Source organism: Athene cunicularia, assembly GCF_003259725.1.
Source record: "Athene cunicularia isolate RWA chromosome 4 unlocalized genomic scaffold, athCun1 chr4_part2, whole genome shotgun sequence".
NCBI classification, from domain to species: domain Eukaryota; kingdom Metazoa; phylum Chordata; class Aves; order Strigiformes; family Strigidae; genus Athene; species Athene cunicularia.
In genome coordinates, this window is record NW_020799099.1 from 12,059,975 (window position 1) to 12,086,029 (window position 26,055).

At 42.3% G+C, this 26,055-nt stretch overlaps 1 protein-coding gene across 25 annotated transcripts in view; it reads left to right on the forward strand.

The window, feature by feature from the left end:
• The first annotated feature begins 24 nt into the window (after positions 1-24).
• ADGRL3 (adhesion G protein-coupled receptor L3) overlaps positions 25-26,055 on the forward strand; it is a 528,954-nt gene continuing 502,923 nt past the window's right edge. For 20 of the 25 annotated variants that reach the window (XM_026847580.1, XM_026847556.1, XM_026847565.1 and 17 more), the window contains exon 1: positions 25-737. The gene's annotated coding sequence lies outside the window, so the exon portion shown is untranslated. Of the gene's footprint in view, positions 738-3,413; positions 3,435-26,055 lie in introns of those variants that run through there. The other 5 variants (XM_026847559.1, XM_026847557.1, XM_026847560.1 and 2 more) reach the window with 3 other exon arrangements.

Genomic DNA, 26,055 nt, shown 5'->3' on the forward strand with positions numbered 1-26,055 from the left:
TTTTTTTTTTTTTTTTTTTTTTTGGTGGTCTCTTCGGCAGCGGCTGTTCCTCCTCAGCAGCAGCGGCAGCAGCAGCGGCAGCAGCAGCACAGGCAATGACTCTGCCGCATACGAATCGCCCGGCCGGTGGTGCCGGCTCCGGAGACATCGCCTTGCTCTGAAGTTGCCCACCTGGAGGAGGTAAATCGGAGCGGGGCTTTGGTCCAGAGGTGTCGGCGACGACGGGGGAGAGGAGGGAGCGATCGCCTCCCCCATTCCCACACACCCTCCGTCCTCCGGGAGGGAGCCTGTGTAGCAGAAGAACACGGCAGAAAAGGAGAGACTTTTTCTTCTTCCTATTTTTGTTCCCTTTTTAATTATTATTCTTTTTTAAAAAGATTTTTCCTTCCTTGAGGGACGTTCCCAGCGTTTCATCCCCCCCTTTTTCTCCTGGCTGGGGGCTTTGGTACTGTGGCCAGGTCTGCTTCCTACCCCCACCCCTGGTTTTAATGGCTGGATTGTGGCAGCAGCTCCCTGCTGCAGGTTCTTGAGGAACTGATGGGGACTTGCATCTCAGGAGCCGGAGGTGACTAAAGGTAACTAACCACCCAACGGATGGATGCTCTCCCGCCTGGCCGGCAGTCACATCCTTGCCCGGTTGCGTTGGGCTGAAGGGTGCCGGCCGCCCTGGGCGCACGCTTGGATTGAATAATTCCGTAATAAGGATAGTTTCCCTTCAGGGGGGCAGGATCCTCCAGGTAACGGGGGAGCGTCTCTCTGGGTCTGCATGCTGGCGGGAGGGGACGGACAGTGGGGACAAGGGGTGTGCTGCTGGTTGGGAAATTCCTTGTGGGCTCCAGCCGGGTTTGGCTGTGGACAGCGAGGGTGGTGAAGGCAGTGGGGAGATGGAGGAGACCTGGTAGGTTTTGTTCTCGCTCTTCCTTCTGTTTTTCTGTGAAAGGCACCACGTTGGACTGGTTGGTTTGCTGGTGTTACACTGAGAAATTCCTGAGTTTCGTGTGTGTGTTCTTCCCCCCCCCGCGCCGTTCTCGTGCCCACCCCTTCACGGATCTGTGTTTCTATTTAATTGCTGGAGGGTGCCTCGACAAGCAATCGTTTTCCTGGATAGCAGGAGGCAGAGGGTGGGCAGGGGGTATGGGTGGGGATGTTGCCGAAGTGGGGGGTGCGTTGGGGGTTGCGTGTGTGTGGACGTGGGGTGGTAGGGTGAAGGTCTGCATCCAGCCCAGTGGCCCCGAGTTACAGGTAGGCGCGAGCTTCTCTTTCCCTTGCAGCCGGAGAGGGAAACGTATGGTCCAGGTAGATGCATTGCTAGAGATGCTCAGACCTTCCCACCTCCTGCCTGTGAGATTGCGTTTGCCGGCTCTTAACAGTACAGGGCTGGCGTTCGCCAGAGGGATTTTTGAGCAAGAGGGCCGGGTACGTATGCTTGGAGGAAGAAAATAGCTTTTCTTAATGCCTTATTTCTTTTTTTTTTTAACCCTTGGTTTATTTGCTTGCTTAATTGTTTATTTGCGTTCTGCTTGCAATCGTCTTTTGATTGTTTAACTTGGAAATACGGTTATAAGGCTGATGATCACTCCCTGCCATGAGCCAGAGAGCAGCCCTTTCGTTTCCCAGTCTACAGAGCCTACCTCGAGCTGGTGCGCTTCATTGCTAATGAAGATGTAGGTACGGTGCCCCAGAAATGTGCCCTGGCTACCTGGGGGATTATATTCAAGGACTGAGTTTGATCAGGAGCGTTCTGTCCAGAGTTGACCATAGAAACAGCGCAGTCCCCCTGATGCATTTAGTCAGGTTTTTTCCACCCTTTCCGCTACAGACAGGCAGATGTTTAATTTGTAGGAGGGATGGCGAGGTAGGAAGGGAGCCTGTCTTTCACTCCCTTTCCTGATAGGCATGTGATTCTTCTCTGCGGTAGTTAAAACAACTTGTATATGGCCAAAAGCAATGGATTGTTGTCTGCTTGTCACTGTAGCATTCATTGCTTTAACCAAAACAACCCATGTCTCTTGTATTTACTTTCCTGTTTAGATCACTCATTAGGAGGTATTAGCATTTCCACTCTCCCAGTCCTGGTTCCAGGCAGCTAGCTGCTTAGGAGGAGGCTGAGATGCAGGAAAAAAAAAGGGTGAAAATGCCATCTGTGTCTTGATATAAGGCAGATAGGTAGTCTGCTAGTTGTGGTTTCTTTCTATATTATAGTACTGATTGTTCCAGAGCGTTGGAGCAAGATTTTCAAAGCTGACAAAACCCCCAAATCTTCCCTGGAGTTAAAAATAAATAAATTCCATTTTCGTTGTGGAATGCCATCTTTTAAAGAGACTCTTTAAGCAGCCAGTGCTGCCTGCTTGGTATTGAGTAGTAGTGTGTGCTTTGTGGAGCTCATTTATCATAATTTCCAGGGGGTTGCGATATTAACAGGCTTCTACTGCGTATTCATTAGGAAAAATCCTTCCATGCTTTACCCATGGGGGTAAACCAGGTGTTGCAGGTTAAAACAGGCTGCTGTCAAAAAGTCTGCAGTTGTCACTTAAGAATACCAGACCAGGAAGGGAGAAAATTTGCGGACCCGTGCTGATGTTGGGTGACAAAGTTCAGTCTAGGGTTCCACTGTAAAGCCGTATTTTTTTCTAAAGCTAAAACAACTGCTCTCAGATGGCAGGAGACAGTCCCCCTTGTTGTGGTTGAGACTGCTCCTGTTCCAGCTCCTTAAGAGTACTTTTTCCTTATTTAGCCTTGGTTTACTATAAAGTGACTGTTGTCGCTGTAGCAGAAAATGAAGTGGTACAGATCTCTGGTGTGTCTGTTTCCAAAAGGACTGAAGTTTTTATAAAGCTAGTCTTGGCCTGTAATTTCTGTATGATTTTTATTATTCAATAAAATATGAATTTTCCCTTTTCTTCTGGGGGCTGTTAAGAGGGGATATGTTTAATTTTACATTTAATTCCAGAGCAAGCTAAATGGCAGTGCAGATTGATGACAGTGAAAACACCGAGTCCTGCTTTGAGGGAGAATGAGATTTTAATGGTATGTATTAAGTTTAAGGCTAGCAAGTCCTCTCGGATGTTTTGCTTGACAGAAGTAGGGGCTGTTTTTTTCTCGGCACCCTCCGGGGATGCTGGAGCAGCTAATGTAGTTAGCTAGTCTAGGAAATTTGTCCCCAGGCACCTGCTGGGTTGATCCCCCTGCTTTGTTTGCCGCAGCCAGTGCCCGGGCTGCACATCCCACAGCTTGGGATGCCATGGGGGCCGCATCCCTCCCCGCCGGGGGTGATGTGGTGGAGGTGCTTGACGTGCCTATCCTGGAGTTACACGCCGAAAAGATTTTTCCTTTTTTTTTTTTTTTTCCTCCTGCAACAGAAAACAAATTGCCTTGCCTGTCGGTGTGAAAATGAAGCTGGTGCCCTTTGCTGGCTAGGAGGGAAACGCGAGCAGGTTTGTAGGTGAAGATGCAGGCACGTGTATTGAGTTGATGAGCTGGGTGTCTGTGTGCTGCCCAGCATCACAGGGCTGTTATAAAAATAAATAAAGATTTAGAGGCAGGTGGATCGAATCATTGGCCAGAACTGGAGAGGAGTATGCATGACCTTTAGCTTTGGTCAACGCATTGGTTGGAGGGCCTGATGCTGTTGTCAGGTTTTTCACATTCAGAGCATGAGCATATGCATCATCAACATGAGTAAATGAGATGCACACAGGAGAGTGAAGTCTTTGTAAATGGAGTAATCCTGGGAACAGGTGATTTATTATTACATATTTTAATACTAATAGTGTTGGGACTGGTGTAGATTGACTAGGAAACTATTTCATGCGTGACACAATATAAAGGATGGGCTGAAGATTGATGCAAGAGATGGAATTCAGGAAGCAAGAATGGATCAGGGAAAAGATAAAACACGGAGGATGGGCATGAGGCTTTTTATGCTTTAATTTTTTTTGTTTTAAATTATGTTATTTGGAGTTTGTGGAAACAGCCCAATGTTGTGATCGGAGTGATTTTGATAAAATTACTGCATCGTAAGAGAGATTTGGATGAACAATTTAGGAATTATTATTTTGGAGCAGTGTGATCTGTTATGAGCTAGGCATCACAGTGTTGCTTGGGATAATACTGAGACACCAGGACAACCCTGCAAAATAAAGAAGTGTTTTCCTGCCACTTTTGATGGTGGGCTGCTTATTGGGATGGGATGCCATTGGTGAGCACTGAAGTTCTGAAGAGATGTTTACCATAGTTTGTGTGGACTCCCTAATTCTTCCCTGATGGTCCCTTTCTTATTCAACAGATGCCCTCCTGATGGGATGTAAATACTAGAAATGCACCACAATGTGAAATTTTGGGTGTCCATACACAATTCAGTCTCTGCTATGTCTATAGGCAACGCTTTCCAGTGTCTGTAGGATGGGGAGCTAGAAAATGTGTCATTTGTAACAGTCCACTCTGCCCTGGGGTATTTGTAGGAGCATAACTGTCCTGGGCAAGGCAGTCTGGCATACTGCCCTCTGACTGTGTCATTTCCTAGGGTCACATCTGCCTTAGCAAATCTTTGTCACAATCTTCACTAGCACTTAATATAGATCCCTGCTTGGGACGTGTTTGCATATGTCATCATTTTTGTAGGTGCCGAGATGCTCCAGCGCTCCCTGAATCATCTCCAGGTCAGAGGAAGCACCCAGAGCAGGCTGCTGAAGTCAAAGGAGGAGGAGCTTGCTTTTAAGCATGTACTTTAATTTCTTGGCTACTTTAATGTCAAGGAAACCACCTCCTACTCAAATCTGTGATGTGATTCTATCTTAGATGTTATCCCATTGCCTGTTTTTAGCTTTCAAGTTTGTGGTGTAATACTTGCTTTACGTTCCTCACTAGATAATCTCTACAGTGAGCAGTTGGAAATGCATGTGTCTCCTGGGTGCAAGCTAAGCGTTCATTTTTAAGATGACGTTGCTAAGGACACCTTGACACTATAACTTTTACTTCAGCAGTCTTTTCAGAGAGCCTTCTGATTTTGCCTTCTAATTTTGCCTGTAAGGCAGATCAGTCATTGCACCAAGCATCTCTAGTTATAGCAAGGTAGCTAGTCTTTTCAGGCAGTAAAAACTTAATTTTAATTGTGTTCTGGACCATTATTTTACTTACTAAGCAGTGCTCAATGTGGAATTTTTCCCTAATCTGTCTGAAACCTCCTCTGGCAGAGAAATAAGGACTAAACCATTTTTAAATGGCCTTTTCCTTTCTGTTTTTTTTTTTTTTTTTTTTTCCAACTTTTCATCTCTACTTCTTCAGGCCCACTCCTGTCCAGGGGAGGTATTGCTGTGTCTGCAGCAGGGTTCCCGCTGTAGCCAGTGGAGTGCTTCTGTTGGCTTCCCTGTGAGGGAAAGATGCTCAGGAATCTCAGGTGTGGAATCTTCTCAAAAGATGCTCCACAGTCTCAGATGTGGTATCTTTCCAAGAAGATTCCCCTGCTTCAGCATCATGTTTCTGCTAATTGTGTTGTAATGTCTTTGCCGGAGGTGGCATTTCAGGCTGAGCAAAGCTCTGTACGCAGGTGAAGACTTGAAATCTGCGCATACTTCTAAAATCTGCTTATGAAAACAGTTGAAAACTAAAATCAAGACATTTCCATTTGAGACTTGACAGCTTTCGGTTTCAAGGGTCATGAAATAGATACCATTCTGAAGGAAGCAAAAAAGTGTTTGGAAGCTGTCCTAATTAGGCAAGATGAAGTTATATATTTCATTGAAATGCTTAATAGTAATAAACTTTTACAGAGTATCCATTGATATATGGCCTCATACTATCAGATTTTTTTTTTAAAGCACCTTCATCAACATGTGAGTAATTACATAGGAATTATTTCAGTGGTTACAAACATAATTCTTCAGCAGTCTGTAGCACACCGCCAATTCATTGCAGTGGATACCTGACAGGGAACAGCTTTGAAAGACTTTGTACGATGTTTTGAGTAGGTTGGACCATAGCTTTGCTGCTATTAATTGTAATAGCTTTACTGACTTGATTGCAGTTGCATTGATTTATACCAGGTAAGGTAATTGATTTTGAACTTTGCAGGAGTTATGCGTTTCTAAAACTTACAGTGAAATGTCATAAATAGAAAGGATCAACGTAAATGTTTTCTTACAGCAATGCAAAGTTAAAATGAAGTGAAATAGAACTCAGCTTTTGTAGAAGTGGTGCTTAAAATGGTATTGTGAATTGCCCTACTATAAAGTCCTGCACAAAGGTGCCCGTGCTGTTCTGAAAAGAGATCTGGTCTAAACCTGGCACCTTCAGATAAAACTCTTAAGTGGTTTTACACCAGTGACAAGTAGCTTGATTGTAACAGGTGGTGCATACAATGCATATGGGTTTTTACAGTCAGTCCCTTTCCCACTCTGCAGGAACCAAGAATCTAGTTAGAGGTGAGGACCCTGAATTAATGGACACTGTTTAAAGAGAGGTAGAAACATTCCGACTAATGCAGTCTCAGCACATCCATTTATTATACGCAGACACACATATGGACTTATAATCATTTGGGGAAGAGACACAGTTTGGTGGGTTGTTTTGTGGTGGTTTTTGGTTTTTTATTTGTTTGTTGTTTTTTTTTTCCAAACTCAGGGAAGTGAAAAACGACTTATCTAAGAATTGCACCTAAACCCAAAATGTCTACCTGCATCTCTGTGTGTGCACATACATGGGTTTTGTTTGTGAAATGGTGGTGCTGATGCATAGAGTTTTTTCATTTCTATTGCTGAAAAAACTTATCTCGCTATTGATATTTTCTGATTCTGTTTTGAGTTTTTGATATGTAGGTGCCATGATGGACAATAACAACAAAATACTTGTCAGTGGGCCTGCAGTTTTAAAATGTTAACTGAGGTTCTTGGTTAGTAGTCCAACATCAAAATAAACCAGCCACATTTTCAGATACGCTGAGCAACCACACGTTTTATCGGAGTTGGTGCTGGTCCTTGCTTACTTGCTGTAGCAGCCTGTTCCCATTCTGAAGTTGCTGATCCCAAGCCTGCCTTAATGAGAATTTTTTTCACTGCCCTCAGAGTGCAGAAGAGAGTGTCACTGTGTTGCTGAAGTGCTGTTTGCAGCTTTCTTTGGGGATGTCAATATTTTCCTTCAAGCGAGGAGCAGGGCTATGTTAGAGAGAAGTACTCTGGCTGGCTTTGGGCTGATTTAGGTTAGATGGTCAATTTAGCTCAATAGAGCCCAGCACCAGGAGTTGCAGAGCTACTGCCATTGTTGTTTTTTTTGTGGTTTTTTTTTTTTTTTTTTATTTTTTTTTTTTTTTTTTTTTTTTAACGTACCTGGTGTGTTGTGTTGGAGGACACCTGGAGGAAAGGGAAGCATTAAGCAGAAGCGACACCCCCGGTCTGTTTAATGGGTGGGTCTTGCTGTTTACAAGCCCTGCAGAGGCACTGCGCTGCCTTACTATTCAGCGCCATGTCGCAAACCAAGCCTTGGCTTAAACCCGTGAGAATAGGGGAGGGACCTGAGCCCAGTTTTTGATGTTCTGCATGGGTGGGTATCCTGAATACTGAAATGCATTCCAGTGACAGCTGACCCTGTAAGGAGATTTTCAATAGCTCTCTGGGGGGTTTTATTTTCTTTTTTTTTCCTCCCTTCCCCTCCCCCCCCCTTTTTTTTTTTTTACACCTATTCCAAATACTGCTGGGGGAAAGTAAAAAAAAAACCAAAACAACAACAACCAAAAAAAAAGCACTTATCATAGCTATCTCTTTGAATAGGTTTTACTGTTGGAAAGAGTTGAGGAAAATTTCAGAGATCATGTTAACTCCTTTTCTCCTTTTCTTTCACACTGCCTTCACGTGTGTTACTGACTGACACGTCATCATTTTGAAATGGCTCAGATTCCTGTCACTTCAAAGGGGACAGGTTTTTGTTGTTTTTTTGGGTTTTTTTTTCAGCAAGATGTATGCTGCAGGTTTTGTATTCAGCAATATCTGCCATGTAATACGAATCTGTATTTGCTACTTCTGTCTGTGTGTTTTGCATCTTTTGGTTTGGTTTTCTCTTTTCTCCCCCGTCCTTTTTTTCCCCATTAACAAAAGGCTTTTGGATTCTGTTCTGAATGACTTTTTATGTTAAGGCTATCTGGAGCTACACAAAACTAGTCTATAATCCTGTAGTAGATGGCTTATCCAGAGTATCCAGAGAACAGCCGTTCATGTTTCCAGCACACCACAGATTACTATATTGGACATTGCACCTCAGCTTAACCTTGTTGGAACTGTCTGTGTGTGGGATCTGAAATGTTATTCCTTTGGATTTAGGATATTGCAATAAAAGGCCTTTAATCATTTGGAAATGTGGTTGTATATATCCTGCTTCCTTTCAAGGGAAATTACAATGTGACTACTGCACTTGCAGCTCCCACAGCACAGACTTCTTCAAAAAAATGTAATTTTGGATTATTTTTAGTGGGTACAGGTGTGTGGAGTGGCTGTCTTTTTTTTTTTCCCCTCTCTTTCCTTTCCTTTTTTTTATTTTTTGAAAGAAGGACAGTAATACTACAATGGCTGCTTTATTTGGTACGACTCCAAAATGATGTATGTCTCTGTGTAAAATTCATCCTGATAGGTATTTGAAATATAGTGATTACTCTGCATAGAGTGATAACTTGTGACCTTTTGACAAGTGATCTGCAATTACAATTGTAATGCAGTTTATAGATCTCCTTAAGTAGGTCACCAATTTACAATGAGTCTTCTAAAGTCTGTGTGATGCATTTTGATTGTGGGAGTGGGGAGTGCTTTTCTGTATACCATCACCAGTTTTCCAAAGGAAGGCTAAAATGTGGCAAGGGAATTATACCTGTGCAAGTACCCTTGTTTTGATGAGAAATGTGGGTGTACATCACTGTGTGAGGGTATTCCCACATGAGCAGCTCTGTGTTTGCAGTGGAGTTGAGATGCTGGGTAAAAGTTGAGCACCTGTAGAAAGAGGTTGGCCAGTAGACTCAAGCAGTTGTTTATGCCAGCCTAAACTAAGAAGTTGTAATTTTTCCATTCAGGGGGAGAATCTGGACTTGCACAGTGTTAGAATGAGATGTGGTGGGGAACATATCTAAGAGCTACCTCGCTGTTTGTCTCCTCCTGCTTTGGGAGCAGCAGATGGGGGGTTGTCTTCTCCAATGCCTTTACGCTTGATCACTCCCTCATCCTGTGCAAGCGGAGGGCAGACCAGCATAACCCATGGGCCAGGCTGTAAGGGTGAGGATGCCAGCTTTTGTTTGACCATTTTCAAGCTGCAGGCCTGAGCACAGCGAGGGTCCAGGGTTCCTCCCAAGTTCATGTAATTTGAGGGCAGAGCCAGTTCCAGCAGCAGTCTTTGTGGTAAAGGTGGCAACTTCAAGAAATAAATAAAAATTAATAGGCAAGTTAGTGAAGAGTATCATGGAAATCTGGTCTGTAGTAATGTAGGTGTATTTTGCAGTAGTGGTAACATAATGCTGTTTCTTTGAGCTGGTTTCTCCTCTTATTACTATAATAAAATAAATGACAAAGCGTATGTTGACCTAGGGGTGCCAAGTCCTCCTCTAATTTCTAACTCGGATAGGTCTCTGCTGGGTTGCAGTAGGAGCTGTAGTCAATCATCAAGCAGATAATCATGTGTTGTGGTTGGGTTTTTTTTCTGTAATTCTTTGTTTTTTGGGTTTGTTTTTTTTTGTAAATCACTTTTCCTTTTATACTGTAGACATTTGTGTGGGTGGTTCCTCGTTGACCACAAAGATGTGTTTTTTGTTGTCTTTCATTTACATTCTCTATTGAATTAGCAGTTTTGTCTGTCACACTTGGGTGGGATCCTGCAATGATTTAATTTAAAATGAAAGAGAGATGTCTTCATTTTAGGGAAAGCCATGGCTAAGTGGTGAGAGTAAGCAGGTCTAGCCTTTATCAGAAACCCTAATTAGAAGAAATCCCATGTACGGTTGACCTTGACTATTGAGACAACCCTCAAAGAAGAAAGAGCACTAAAAATTAGTATGCTGCCAGTGCTGCATTTTTATTATTTGACGTTATTAAGCAAACTCAGTGTGTATTTCTTTTTTGAAACGTTTGATTAAATATGTGATCTTATCTTCGTGAAATGGCCCGCTGGGCTGCAGACAGTGGTGTTCAGAAATGAAATTTGTTTAGAGCCTCTGAACAGACATTTATTCAATGAGACCTTTCTTGAGTAATAGATGTGACAGTGAGATAGCTGTGCAACATGGTTTGGGGTTATTTTTGGTGGTGGGTTTTGGGTTTTATTTGGTGTAGGGAGTTGCAGTGTGATCAGAGAGAGAAGATAATACAAGTGCACAGGAATGAGAATAGGATATATATGTAGGGAAATTGTCATATGTTGATGTATATACGTTGGGAAATTGTCAATTGTCATCAGAGCCTGATTTTGCGAAGAGTTATTTTTGGGCCAAGCTTTGCATGCTTCAGGAGCTCCCTGTTGGCATTTTGTGAAAATAATAAAAAAAACCCCAACACCCCACAAACAAAAATCTGCAAACAACAAATCAGAGAAGCATTGTAGTTGACTCTTGGGGTCAGTGCTTATGTCCTTAAGCAGATCTTTGGTTTGTAATAGTCCCATCAAATCAGTGAGACTAAGAGGAAGAGGCCAGTCCATGCATAAGGAAGACAGGCTTCACCAGAGAGTCTTCTCCTCTGCTGTTGTGTCCAGCAATGAGAAAATGTGAAATGTAAGTAAATATTCTCGTCTTCCTTGTTCTTTTCATTGGAAGCACAGTGCTTTCTTATTAGGCACAGCTACCATGGGGACCTTCCACCAGGGAAAAAATACTCTAAATGGGACTTCTGGTTTTGAAGCAGAATCAGAGATGTAATGGTGTATATGTTTTTCCAGCAAAACAGTCAACTTCATTATCGTTTTCAATACAGCTCACCGGGTTAAGATTTCATTGAATGTGTGGACTGCACAGGATTTTCAGCTGTTGACGCACAATTACATACCTTGCTTTTCCCAAGATGAAGCTGAGAAGGAACACAAATACCTGATTTTTTTTTTTTTTTTCCCAATAGTGGACTTATAACAATATACTGTGGTGATCTCTGAGGGCAAGAGATGTGAATTTTCTGAGCAGCTTAGTCTTCCCTTGTAAAAGGGCCTTTTTTTATATAGAAAGTTTGCTTTTGAAATGAGGAGTCCCAGAGTGCCTTTGCTGTAAAACTGCTTTTTGATCAATCCTTATCTGCCTTGCTGCTCCCCTACATTCCTACATTGTACAGCAGCTGTCTTTACATTAGGTTAGACGGTGATTAAGTGATTTATCCTTCTAGAGGTAAAACCAAAACCTTCCCATACAGGAGTGAGCTCCATGCCTTAATGAAATGCTGAAGTCCCAGATTAGGAGACCTCCAGCATTTGATGCTCCAGCTGCTCATCTTCGTTGCTCTTTGGTTAATGTGATTTTTTTTTTTCCTTAAAAGCTGTATGGCTCATGGAACTTTTTGATAACTTTTAATTACAGAGACATTTTTCTTTCCTGGTGAACAGCTAATCCCACAAGATGCCAAACGTAGATTTGAGAGGCTGGGTGTAAAGTACAGGAATTCATGTGTCTGGGAGCCCTGGGTATTTTGCCATGATGCTTGCATGAGCTTGAGGGATAATTCATGCTTGTGAGGTGATTTATGAATGTGGTATACTGAGTACAGCCTGTAAACATGTAGTTTACAGTCATATTTTAAGGGGCTTTTCCATAGATTTGCAGCTGGATATGAGTTGTCTTTGTAGCCCAGAACGGCAAGCCCAGAGCCATGGGTCAAAGACCAGCAGACGTGATCCTCTTGAGCATTCTAGGTGGTGTCCCAAGGGCTGAGGGGTGGTGCTGAGGGTGGTGAAGCTGCCTGCTGTGAAATCATACCTGGGATGGTGGTGGGCTGCAGGGAAGGGTAGGGGCTAGTAGATCCATGCTTCTAACCGCCTTGTTCATTGCACGAGGATGACAGGTGTTCTTGGCTCTGGCATAAACTCAGTGAGATACTCAGGCAGGCCATGCCTCATCTGGGTACCTGCATGGAAGCTAGGTTATAATCTAGCCTTCAAAAACCCCCAAGTGTTTAAAAATGGTCCTTTATGCAGATGAAACTTGCACATGAAAGCACAGCCTGCTGGAAGAAGTAATGGTCCCATTATGATCTAGTTAAACTAGAAGTCGTTCAGGAAAATGAAGATGGAAAATTCACTGGACTGAAGTCTACTTGACATCTGTTCTTCTACAGAAATAACTTGGTCTAAGTAACTCCATAGGTAGTGGTTTCTGAGCTGAGTCTGGTAAATTAGTTTCTGAACTGGGAGTGGCAACTTGGCATTTTTTTTTCTTTTTTGTATGTAAATGCTGCAGAGCTATGGCATTTCACCTAAATTTAAACTTTTTATGGGACTCTGAAATGAGAAGAAAAATCTATCACAGATAAATTTCTAGGGTGGCTGTTTGAAAAGGGAGGTAGCATTTTTTTACTAGTGTTCTGTTGCTCCTAAAACTAAGCCAATGTTTTTAATTAAAAAAAATTACTTGCTGCACATGCTGCGTGTGCTGATTGAGTTGGTGCACACTGTGGAGGCACCACTGATGCTTCACTTCCTGAGAGATGTGGTGGCCCTCGGCAAAGGTTCATGGGAAGAGTGCTGCTCCTGTACCAAGAGGTATTTTATGGTGCCATGTCCCTGTCTGGAAGTCACCCGTGCAGAACTTGAGGACGTTGTGTGGGCTTTGGGGCTGCAGTTCCTGCTGAAGGTCCCACATGTGCCAAGCACTTCAGGGGCAAAAACTAATGCTACACAAATGCCACAAGGAAGGGAATGTTTCTCCTTACTACATCACCCTAGGACTCAAGGGGAACCATCTGGCCAGGCATTACACAAAACCCCTGAGAAGAACATAGTGCCCATGCTGGAGCAGCACAAGGTGTCTTGCTGCAGTTCATCCTAGTTACTCCACTTGGCAATGTTGTTTACTTCCCACTCCTGTTGAATTTTTGCCGAATTTTGTGTAATATGCCTAATTTGGGGCATGTTAGGGAGCAAGGTATTAGTCACAACCATGCAGTTGAACTTGCATGTGTGTGAGGTAATAAGGTTCAAAGGTGGTGGTGTAATTTTGTTATGTTTTCAGCCTCCTTGCTAACTTTCTGCTGATTGAGGACAGAAATGAGGATCCTTTTGTGCCCTGATGAATTTCTTCGTTTCCAGCAAAGCAGGGGCTGATGCCTGGCTATTCCAGCCTTTTCCCAGCTGGACTCCTACTCTCTTTTCTTCACTTCCATTTCCAGACTCATTGCGTCAGACATCCAGGGTATGTAAAGATGATCTATGTGGATCTACTGATGCTATTGTAACAATGAGCAATTATTTAAATTAAGCTAGCGGACATCTTTCATCAAAAGGGCAAGATAAAATAATAGCAGGAGTGCCACTTTGTTTAATGCAGGTCTGTGGTCTTGGTACTGAGATTTCAGCAGCTGGCAAGATAATTCATCATCTGGGAAGACCTGCTGGGAGCCACAAATCAATCATGTGATACCTTGATGTTGCCTTGCAATGCTTGCACTGTGGTGTTCAGCGGTAGGTGTTGATGTTACATTGTGACAAAAAAGATACCGGCCTGTGTGGATGGAGGAGGATGAGCAGATAGATAGCCTTGTGGTTGCCTCCATTTTCTGGCTGCAACAAGCTTATGAAGGGAGGGGTTGAGTTGTTTTTTTCCTTCCCTTTTGCGTTTTTTCACTGCCTTGTATATCGGTTCTCATTTACATTTTAGGATATCAGGCCAATGAAAAATGTATTTCCTGGTTTTTCGTAATTGGTATGATTTTCATGTCCTTGTACTGCTCTTGTCAGATAAGGGTATAGCGAAGAGGCAGGTTTTGCTTTTAAATCGAGAAGAAAAATTCTTCCCTTCTTAATTTAGCTTTGGCCAATGCTCTGAAATCTTCGAAGTGATATGGAAATGTCCCTTAGTTTGCGTGCTTGGCTGAAGGCCAGCAGAGGTTTTCTTGTGTGGGCTTGCTTTGTTTGTTTTCCTCAAAAACTGTGTGTTGATTCAGGCCAGTTGCTGCTGATACAGTCTTTGGATATAGTGTTTGTAGCTAATTAAAAATAGCTGCTAATTGAGAGCTGAATGTTGTGGACTTGAATTTTCCTGCACGTTAGCTCGGATCAGAGTTTTCCTGGAAAAGTAAAGAGTGATTCTGCTTAAAGAGGCTTGCAAAGATCTGCTTTGTTCAATTTGGAGACGCATTTGGAAAGTAATTTAGTGGTGACTCATAATATTGCTAAAATATGTGGGAAATTGAAGTTCCTTTAAAAAGTGCAACATCTTGTCACTTTATTTTACCTATAAGTAATAACGTACAGGTTATTACTTACGTTTGATTAACAGGGCCATTGCCTGCAGGTACCAGCAACAGAAATACTGAGTTCAGCTGTGCAAGTGTGGAATGGTGTAATCCCCTCGTACCACATGATCTGTCTGCTGAACTTCCTTCAGTCCCGGTGATGACCTTTATCATTTTGTATCTTTTCTCTTTAGACAGTTTTACATATGCCACTGATTGAAAACAACGTTTGAACACTCCAGTGGGAAGTTGCATGTTGTACAGTCACTTCGCCAAAATCATGATGTGCCAGAGCCTGTGAATTTTGGAGATCCCTTAGAAGTTGTTGCTATTCCAGAAATAACACCAGATATATGTTGGATATAAAAGGAACAAAGATACAAAACTTTTTTATTTATTTATTACTCTATGCAGAAATAGCGGATGATGCTTGGATCCTACTTGTGCGGGTGTGTTTTATACTGACAAATGCTTAGCTTTTCCTTACAAACCTTGGTTCGAAATTGCTTGAGCTTCTGCTGGCTGCTTTTTGATGAGTATGGCATTCTTGCGAGTTTACCTGTTTCTCTTCTCCCTGAAATAACTGAACAAAATTATTTGAGCCGGTCAAATATCTAGAAGAGCATCCCAGTGAGCAGCCTGCCTGCTCTCCCGGTGCCTGCCTGCTCACTGCGTTGGGCTGAGCCATGCAGAGCGAGAGGCTGCTGCAGCTGGAGAGCATCCACGGGGGCATGTTTGGTGGTCGGCTGGTGGGTCACTGCTGTAGTCTGCTAAAAGATAAGCCTGGAGTGATTAACAGGCTCATTAGCAAGTTTTTATTGCAGTGCTGAAGTGTGGTGCACAGGAAGCAGGCATAGTTCTGGCTTGTTTGTTTAGCTAATTGATATGTTTATCATTTTTATTCTTTTATTCTGCACCCCACTTTTGCTGTGGATTACTGTGTATGGTGTTTGTGGTGTTTTGATTTTGTGGGGGGTTTTGGGTGGGTTTTGGGGTTTTTTGTTCGTTTTTTTTTTTTGTTTCATTTGATTTTTGGTTTTGTTTCTTAAAAGGTGAAGGATGAGGTAGGTTTAGTTTATCTGGCTGAACAGAGATGTCTATGCAAGCTAATAATAATTTAAACTGCCCTTCTAGCTAATGGAAAGAGGCAGGCACTGCTGAGGCATGATTCCTTTCCTTCCCATGTAGGCATTTAAAATAGGTCAGATGAATTGCACCCTAAAAAGCTTATTTCTCTCCACTGACTGTAAAGAAAGCCTAAGGTGACAAAGTCTGATAGAGACATTTACATTGCAGATACCTCAAGATGGAGGAGGTGAATCCCACCCCAGGAAATTACTCTCCTTGGCTTGCAGTGCATTTCAAATTTAAATGTGAATGTGTGTGATAAGCTGGTACCTGGCCAGCAAAGCTGATCCAGTGGGGAGTGCATGCGGAGGAATTGAAATGGCCCCTGGTCTTCACAGAGCTTGTGCCCAGGAGGAGCTCTCACTTACTCAAAGGAGGACTGGCACGAATTGAATTGGTGTAAGGCCTGTACCTTAAATATCACAAAAATAAATGCAAGTATGGTGGAAAATGAGTGATCCCTCCTGTTCGATTTTGTGCAGTCCTATACGTTGACAGTGGGACTCCCATTGTGTGCTTTTGTACCTTGATTGCTTTTTTTCCCCAAGAACATGTAGTAACCTGCAAGTCTGAGCAATTGCACTTCTGGTCTCCCTTTTCCTCTCAAGGACTGAAACTTAGGTCTGTGAAAATGCTGAAAAGGCAGATGCTGGGAGCTGTGTCTGCCTCAACTCATGTGGGAAGGCATCGCTTGGGTAGGTGCCCTGGGATGCTGAGCCCATTGGTGGGAGGGTGGGAGAGGAGCTTCCCAGATTGAAGCTCTAAGCTTCTGCTCCCTGACAAATTAAGGATTTATCTAATGAAACTGTGTCCTATGAATATGGTGTGCATAGATCCTACTAGTCTCTTAAGAGTCAAAAAAAAATATTTTTTTTTTCTACCCTCCTTATCTTGAGCCTCCCAAGAGCTGCAGTTGGACAGATGTTCCAGTGCAAGTTTTGGCTGCTTCCCCTCCACTCCCAAATCAAACCCCTTCATTTTGCCATCTGTTTCTGTGGCTGTATGGGGAACCAGGCTGGGAAATAAAGCTCTAATTTTAAAATCTGCATTGGGTTTGTAGCTCTTGCTGGGCTGTTTTCGCCTGGGATTGGTTTCCTGGCTGGTTTACAGCTGATTTTTGTGTAGCTGCATGGTAGTAGCACAAGCTGCAGGACAGTGCAAGGAGTGCAGAGATGCTCAAAATGTGTATGAGGTTTTCTCAGGAGTGTTGGTGGCTCTCCCAACGTTCCTTTTTCCAACTGTAGGTGCTCTGAAGGTTAGTCCCCAGTATGTTGGCTAAGTCCCTTGCGCTAGGGAACACTGAAAGTAGCATATATATATATATATATATATATATATATATATATATTACACCTGTACATGTGTGTAGGAATGTGTACATATATACATGTATGTATATTTGTGTATATATATTTATGGTAACTTGCTAAGCAAGGTGTGTTCTTGTTCTTCCCACTCTTTCTAATATACTCTAATAACACTGGATAGAGTTGAACCTCAGCATTGTGCAAACTCATTTTAGAACTTGCACAGAACTTTGGAGAAAGACACAAGAGCAAACTGTATCTTGCATCTTAAAAGCAGAGCTATATATGCATAGCACATGCCTGAATCCATCGATATTGCAGATACATAGCACTAAATTCACTCACCCCATTCGTAATTATTTGGTACTGGTTTCTTCTCTGCACTGTTGGTTTTAATTTTTTTAAGCAGGTGACTGAATACCTGAATCCCTGAACAGCCTTTCATTTTGAATTGGGTGGAGATGGGGATTTTTAGGACTGTACTGTAGTAGTAACACACTGCTGGTGACTGGGTTGGTTTTGTTTTTTTTAACAGCTGGTATCATTTCTCTGATGCCATTTTTAGGATGTTTGTCCTCGGAGGACTAAGGGAAGATTTCTTTGTTCTTTAGTCTTGATGTAAAATGGTGTATGTCACTTCCTCTAAATAAAAGGAGAGCTGATAGAAGTGTTTAAATACAGAATGTCAGCTAATGATGGAGCATTTAAAACTTCTGTTGTTCTGAATAAGTTTTAAATGAACAATGAAAACAAAGCAGATGTTGCTGAGTGTTTACTTCATTGTGGCTTAAAAATTCAATTTCTGCTTTACATTTGTAATTGTCAGATCAAATTAAAAAATGTCAAAGGAAAGCCACATGGGGTTAGATCCAATAAAGGGCTTTGTATGACTCATTGCCTAAAAACAATAAGAAAAAAAAAAAGAGTAATATTACTTGACAATTTTAGCCGCCTTTTCTGGAGATGACCAATTCTCATTCAGGGGATTGAGAATGTTCTCTTCAGGGTTACTTGGTAGCCCTTGGACTTGGTAATTTTGCTTCAAGTCCTTGTTTATGAAGCATATTCATGCCTTCCATACTCTTATGAAACCAGGAATGTGTTTCATTACAATGATCTCTCTCAGATTTAGGGCATTTTTTATTATTTGTTTGTGTCTGTTTACACCGTAGTCCTGTTGATTTGCTTCAGTTGCTGGGGATTTATCAGTGCATTAAATATCTTTACTTACTTTGAGGTCAGTGTTACCCCCCTAACTACAGTGACCCAGCAAAGTGTTTTTGCACAGACCTGTTATTGAAAATTTCTTGAGGTCATGAAGACATGTGCGTTCATTTTGAATAAAATTAATTTGCATTAAAAAGCCCTTTGAACAGCATGAAGGCTATAACTTTGTAAAGCTCTTAAGTGTGAGTTCAAAATCTGTCCTGCTTCAGGGCAGCTACTTGCAGTCAGAGCCAGGATCCAAGGGATTTAAACAGGATATTTTAGTGATATCTTAGTTGAATCTTCTTTTCAGTAATTTTCCTAATATTTGCAAATTTGAAATCTGAACAAATCCACGTTTTATTGGAGAAAACTAGGTTTCTGGTTAGAGCTTGTGGTACACTAGGGGCTCTGGTCAGTACAGCTTTAGCATCTGCTGCTGTAAGAAAGAGCTGATTGAGCCTGAATAGCATTGAGGTGTCACATTTTGACCAGCCTTTCCTACTGAAGGACACACTTGAATAGAGAAAACCAAGCACCAGCTTCTTTATGAGTATCGTCGTGTATTTCTGCAAATCTGCTAGTCTCTTCTTGTGAGAATCTTCAATACTATTTTAATGTAGGCTTGTGTTCCCTCTGGTTTTACAGCAGCTGTTAATACAAACTGTTCATGGAGCTGCTCTGACTTCTGTAGTGTTGATTTTTAAAAATTATTGTGATTTCTTTAAAGGTTCTTTTATTTTAGAAAATATGTAAATTTGAAGCTCCATTATTAACAATGGGGCATTGGGACTGGCTAGCATGCACATGTGAAAGGACATTTGTAGCAAAGAATAAGCTTGTTTACAGAGCAGTGAAAAGTTAAGATGTTAGCAAAACATCAGTCTGATTTCTGTAGATTGGTGAGGTAGTATTTTGATTTTTTTTTTTTTTTTTTTTTTTATTTAAAGCTGAAATTCTGAGTATGTGCAGTCTCTGAAATTCATACTGCTAGAATACCTTGAATGTTATTTTAATATTTGGCCTTTATAGCTTATGTATTCTTGTGAATAGTGTTTAATGCTGTTCAGGAATGGCATACGTGCTTGCTCTTTTCTTGCAGTGATTTATTTTTCATATTTTCACTCTTTTGTTTAAAAACAAAATCTTAAAAGGAATATGATAATTACCAGTTATTAACCTTCATTTGCCATTAGTTGTGTTGAAAGCTGGCATCACAAATGCTATGAGCATTAAGAAATGTTTTAATTAGGTCATTAGACCCTGTGTGATTTAGTGATTGCCCAGAGAGAAATGATAACAGGAAGAGGTGTTAACAGGCAGAGTCTTAATTCAGCAAAGCATTTATGCAGATGAACTATTAGGGCTTAAATCTTCCCTTGCAGTTGAGTATAGGCTTTGCTGGGTTTGAGCCTAAAACAGATTTCCATCTCAAATGGGGAAGGCTCAACATCTTGGCAGAAGTCTCTAGTGCACTGCAGCTGGTGAAGTTGGTGAGTTTTGGCTCAGTGGGCATCATTTCTGTGTTAGCTAGAAGCAGTGCTGCACTGTGGGAATGTCTGCCTTGGTACTTCTCCTTTGCTGTGATTTCTTCACTGGGAGTGTTGTTAATGTGCTTGGGGGAAAAGAAGAAGAAAGGAAAAAAAAAGGAAAAAAAGAAAAAAAGAGAACAGGTAATAAACTAGTGTATTCTATCTCAGACTGGAAAATGACATTTTGTTTCTAATTTACTGCCCTGAGCTTCTGTGCATACTTTCACTGTGGCAACATAAGTGTGTATTTTTATCAATATAATAGAGCAATTCTCTGTGCTGGGGGGAAACAAAATAGTTTCCTAAAGGGCCCATTGACTGCCTCGATTTTCATGTCTTCCCAGTGAATAGCTTGTAACAGGAAATACTGGGTTAGATTTCAGAAGTCAAAAAAACCCCTTGACATTTGGTTGGGGTGATGTTTATTTGTCCTGCTTTAATAAAAAGGGGAAAAGCTTTAACATACTGATTTTTAAGAGATGTTTAGTAGCCATGAAATGTCATAGAATCATCGAATGGTTTGGGTTGGAAGGGACCTTAAAGCCCATTCAGTTCCAACCCCCCTGCCATGGGCAGGGACACCTTCCACTAGACCAGGTTGCTCAAAGCCCCGTCCAACCTGGCCTGGAACACTGCCAGGGAGGGAGCAAACCATTGCTTCTTGTCCCGTCCCTACACTCCCTGATAAAAGTCCCTCCCCATCCTTCCTGTATCCCCCTTTAAGTACTGGAAGGCTGCTGTAAGGTCTTCCTGGAGCCTTCTCTTCTCCAGGCTGAACACCCCCAAGTCTCTAAGCCTGTCCTCACAGCGGAGGTGCTCCAGCCCCTAATCATCTTTGTGGCCTCCTCTGGACTCACTCGAGCAGGTCCATGTCCTTCTTATGTTGGGGCCCCAGAGCTGGACACAGTGCTGCAGGTGGGGTCTCACCAGAGCAGAGTAGAAGGACAGAATCACCTCCCTCAGCCTGTTGGCCACACTTCTCCTGATACAGTCCAGGATATGGTTGACTTTCTGAGCTGCAAGTGCCCATTGCTGGCTCATGGTCATTTTTCCATCCGCTAATACCCCCAAGTCCTTCTCCACGGGGCTGGTCTCAGTCCACTCATGACCGACTCAGCCTGTATTTGTGCTGGGATTTCCCTGATCCATGTGTAAGACCTTGCACTTCGCCTTGAACTTCGTGAGGTTTGCACAGTCCCACCTTTCCAGCCTGTCAAGGCCCCTCTGGATGGCACATCCCTTCCCTCCAGCGTGTTGACCCCACCACACAGCTTGGTGTCACTGGCAAACTTGCTGAGGGTGTACTCAGTCCCATTGTCCATGTCTCCAACAAAGATGTTAAGCTGCAGTGGTCCCAACACTGACCCCTGAAGAATGCTACTTATCACTGCACTCCACTTGGACCTTAAGCCAATGACTGCAACTCGCTGAATGCAACCATTGAAATAATTCCTTATCCACTGGGTGGTCCATTTGTCAAATCCATGTCTCTCCAATTTAGAGGCAAAGATGTTGTGTCGGACAGTGTCCAAAGCTTTTTGCACATGTCCATCAGTTGCTTTTCCTTTATCCAAGAGTGTTGTAACACTATTGTAGAAGGCCACCAAATTTGTCAGACGTGATTTGCCCTGAGTAGAGGCCATGTTGGCTGTCACCAATCACCTCCTTATTTTCCATATGCCCTAGCATAGTTTCCAGGAGGATCTGCTCCATGATCTTGCTGAGCACAAAGGTGAGACTGACTAGCCTAGGAGTTTCTGGATCCTCTTTATTTTCCTTTTTAAAAATAGGGGTTATGTTACTCCTTTTCAAGTCAGTGAGAACTTCACTGGACTGCCACGGCTTCTCAGATATGATGGGTAGTGGCTTAGTCCAGGGTAGTGAGCTTGCTGCATGCCCTCTTCGCTGCCCTAAGTATTTTGAATTCTACCGTTTCATGGTCACTGCAGCCAAGGCTGCCCTTGAGCTTCACACTCTCTACCAGCCCCTCCTTGTTGGTGTGGACAAGGTCCAGCCTAGCACTTCTCATTGTTGGCTCCTGTATCCCTTGGAGTAGGAAGTTATCATCAGTGCATTCCAGGAACCTTCTGGATTGCTTATGCCCTTCAATAGACCATGGCTTGTGAATGTGGGGTTTCTCCTATCTGTCTACAGAGGGCCTCATCAGCTCAGTCTTTCTGGTTGGGTGGCCTGTAGCAGCTCCCCACTATAACATTCCCCCGCCCTTCCTTTAATCCTGACCCATAACCTCTCAGTTGGCTCCTCATCCCTCCCCAGGCAGAGCTCCATGTACTTCATCTGGTCACTGACATGGAGGATGACACCCTCTCCTTGTCTCCCCTGCCTGTCCTTCCTAAAGAGCCTGTGTCCTTCCAGTCCAAATCTCCAGCCATAGGAGTCATCTCACCATGTCTCCCTGATGCCAGTAAGATGTCATATCCTCTGCAATCGGATTGTAACTTTTTTTTTTTTTTAAGAGCACAATCAATAAGATGAATATTTTATCACATATTCCCTTCTCACCTTTAAAAAGTGTTTTGCCAGGAAGGAAGGCTTATTTAATGGTTGTACAGGTCAGTGTGCCCTGTGTCATGCCCTGATAACTTTTGAACCTGTTGCCAAATTTGATTACCAGAGGAGGAGGTTTTCAAATTATTTTCTTTATATTCTGTGAAAGCTGATGCCCGTGTTTTCATAACCTCAAGTTTTTTTGTTTTGGGTTTTTCTTTTTTTACAAGTGGAGGGTAGTGAGACCTGATCCTCAAATGATGTATTGAGACAGGGCTGTAAGCACCTTCCGCAGGGCTGCGGTCTATTTATATCATCTGAAGCCTGGCTTTAATTGATGGATTTTTGTACCTTTTTAAGTGAACATAAATTATATGAATGCTTTACAGTCCAAAGTAATAAAAAATCTGAATTGTCACCATTTCTTCCTAATTGTATCACAAGACAGATTCCTGAGTAAAGTATGCACATAAACTTTTAGCCCATTGAAATATGCATATATAATTTAATTTGCATACATTAAATTCTTAGTTTCATTAATGATTTAAGATTCTTTTGCAGTTTGCTCTGTCACATCTTTTGCTTGATTGAATTGCCTATTCTATTTAAATCACACTTGGTAATATTGCTTGTGCGTTACAGAACGGTACTGGTAACTTTGTTGGATCTTTTATCGACATGAGTGATTTATAACTGGCTGCAGTGTATTATTAGCCAGAGATATATTACAGTGTAAGACTTCCCCAGAGTGAAAATTTTAAAGTACAGCTAAGATGGCAATTGCAGGGGATGTAGCTGAGAAGGTGAGGGAAAGAAACGTTGGCACCTTACATCAAAAGAGTATTTTTATATTAGCACTGTTAAAAAGGAAGTAAACTTGATTTGTGGTTTCCTTATAAATAGAAATATTAACTGGTAACAAATTCAGATAGCCCTTTTTTCTGTTATATAACAGCAAAACAGTAAATGCAGACTAAAAAGAAAAATTAAACAGTAGCATGCTAAATGAGTGAAGAGCTTTATTTTGCTGTTGGCTCAGTGCTGGCTTGTAAGCTGCTCTTCATTTTTGCTGGGATTGTTTCTTTCAAAGGTTGTAGGAGTATTGCCCCACTGAGACAAGCTAATTTTATTTTTTTGAGGGGGCGACTTCCTGCGCCTCATGTTTACCAATAGGCATCCTTATGACACATAGTAAACATGATTCTTAAAAGGTGGCTTCATGGGAGGCTGTTGCTTTTGGGATGTTTTGGGATGCATCGTCTCTTCATCCACTCAGAATTTCCAGTTACTACCAGTTTCATCTAATTTCCTTGGAAACGGGAGTAAGTCAGTGAGTCATGATTCTCTGATAACCCAACAATCCTATCTCTGGTGAAGACCAGGAAGAGTCAGAAACCTGCATGGGTCACATACTGGCTTTCTGGATGTGCTACAGTGGGACCTGGCCCTGTTTCAGAGTTGACTTTCTCACGACAGTGGCTGGGTTTGGTACTTTCAGAACTTGGATGGACTTCCAGGAGCTCCTGACCCACCTTCACAATGTCTTTGGAGCAAAGGCTGTGTGAAGACAGAGCTATTTCAACCTTCATCTCCTCCTTCACCTGGAAATGCAAATGTATTTATCCAGAATGGAGCAGCTCACAGAATCCCTAGCCAAAATTTAACAAGAACCATTGAAAACCTAACCTATGGTGTTAGTGTCTGGTGGCTGAAAATAACCGGGGAGAAAGACACAGCAGTGGAATGAACAGAAACGCCTACCTGTGCGGCACCTGCCTTTCCAGAAAGGGGTGGAGAAGACTCCCAGATTCAAGAGAGTCTTTGTCTTTTCAGAGCTACTTTATCTGTGGAGCACCTGAACCATGGTTTCCAAGCGCAGAAGAAATTAATCAAAGAAGCAGCTGCCAAGAAAGGTCTGGGAAGTGGCTGCTTCTTTCCTGGAGAGAATGAAGTTGTCATGCAGGAGGGCTCTTCCAGGATGAATGAATGGATGTGCTGGGCAGTGGGAAGTCCCTCCGAACAAAAACAAGGACTGGGGACAAAATGTAAAGCAACAGGGGTTGGGGTTGGAATGGGTGAATCGGGGAGCCCTGTGTGTTAGTTCCAGGCATGTGCAGGCTGTTTGGTGGGGTTTTATGATCTCAGTATGGGGTAGATGCTTTTTGCATCCAGGTTTGCATCCTGCTTTTGATCCTTCTTCCCTGCCTACTGTGTGTGCTGAAATGGGAAGCAAATCTGGACTGTTCTCTCCAAGAGGTAGTTTATAGTAAAGGCTGTCATTGGGTTGTAATTGCCCATGAGGGCCCTGATCCTGTACGTGCATGTGTCAGCTGTAGAAAAGAGCAGTCCCATTAAGCTTGAAGTGGGACGTCTTAGCTCTTTAGACACGCATGTGTAGATCAATGTGCTTGCTTTGGTTATACCCTGAGATGTTGGTTAGGGCTGGTCTTGAGTTTCAGAGGTGCTGTGATTTTAGAGAAGCAAGGATTAAAGAAGGAATAAGAAGGAAAGTGGACAATTACTGAGAACAGAGAAATCAGACAGTGCTGAAAAATTCCCTTTTTACTGAGTATCAGATATTCTTGGAGAACATATTGACACTTGCTCTTGAGTACTCCCAGTTTGAACTTTTTATATTAATTGAACCAAGGACTAAAATTCCTGCTTTGTTGATTGATTTTTTTTTTTTTAAATTTTAAACTGATTAATGTTTTCATTTGAATAGCACTGCTGACTCTGCAGAAGATGTGATCTTTTAATTAGCAGATGTCAGGATTAGCATTAATGTTGAGCTGTAATTAGCATTTGTACGCATAGCAAAAGACCAGGCCTCAGCTTGGCAGCAAGGAGAATGAAATTACAGGCAGTGGTCTAACTTGGCGCTTTCCTGCATATCTGTAATGTTTTTTTTGAAAAGTGAAACCCACAAGTATAGGATCAAGGCAGGAAGTCTAGCGGATTAATTGCTGATAGAAGAATTGCATATAAATTATTGGTATGTGTTCTGCTGGTTAAATCATAAGTTTTGTTGGCCTAACAGAATTTAATATATCTAATTGTCACACACTGATGCTCTTAAATTGAAGGCTGAAAAGTGGTAATAGTTTCTTGGCTAGACTGCAGCAGCAGTGTACACAAATATGGGTATCTCTGGAAATGGTATTTTGTGAATAGAGGAGACCTGGCTGAAGCAGGTGACATTCGGGACTCTTAAAAGAGTCCCACTTCAGATTAATTTAAAGAACAAATGTACGTTGACTTTATGCTCCTATTTGCAGAAGGGAGGGTTTATGTGGGTGTATGGGAATGTAGGAGGAAGCAGGAGGCGGTGCTTTTATCACAGGTCAGGGATGTACAGAGGGACTCGGATACAGAAAGTAATGAAATCTAGAAGGAGACTTTTCCTCTTCTGCTGGTGAAATACCAGCATCATTCCAAGTCAGTGGAAAGAAAACATCATTGACTAATGTGGGACTTAAAAGCTGATGATCAGTTATTGTGGGGAATTCAGTAGCATTTTATCCATGTGAAGGAAAAATAGTCCTTTTTTAATGCTGCCAAGGTAATTGAAGACAATGGTGATTTTTGTGACCATTAGACAAAACTCAGTGGTTCTGCTTTTTGATATAGCAAAGGAAAAAAAGAAAGCTACTGATTATAGGCAGTTCAAAAATGGAGGTTTAGAGTTTGCAGTTTTGATGCTTGGAGGAAAAAAGGAGCCTTCTGTACGGCACATCTGTGATAATGATCATAGTGTTACAATATAAAATGAATTTGTGGTGTTCCCAGGGCTGGATAGGAGACCAGGATCCTATTCTTGGCTTGTATGTGTGGGTCATTCTTACTGGTTTTGGTTTCCTCATTGCATATAAACCCCATTGAAGTGGGGTTAGTAATTCTGACCACCTTTCTCGAGTGCTCTGAAACTCTCCATTGACAAGTGCTGTATTATGGTGGTGAGTTGTTTCTGATTGCCACTTCTTT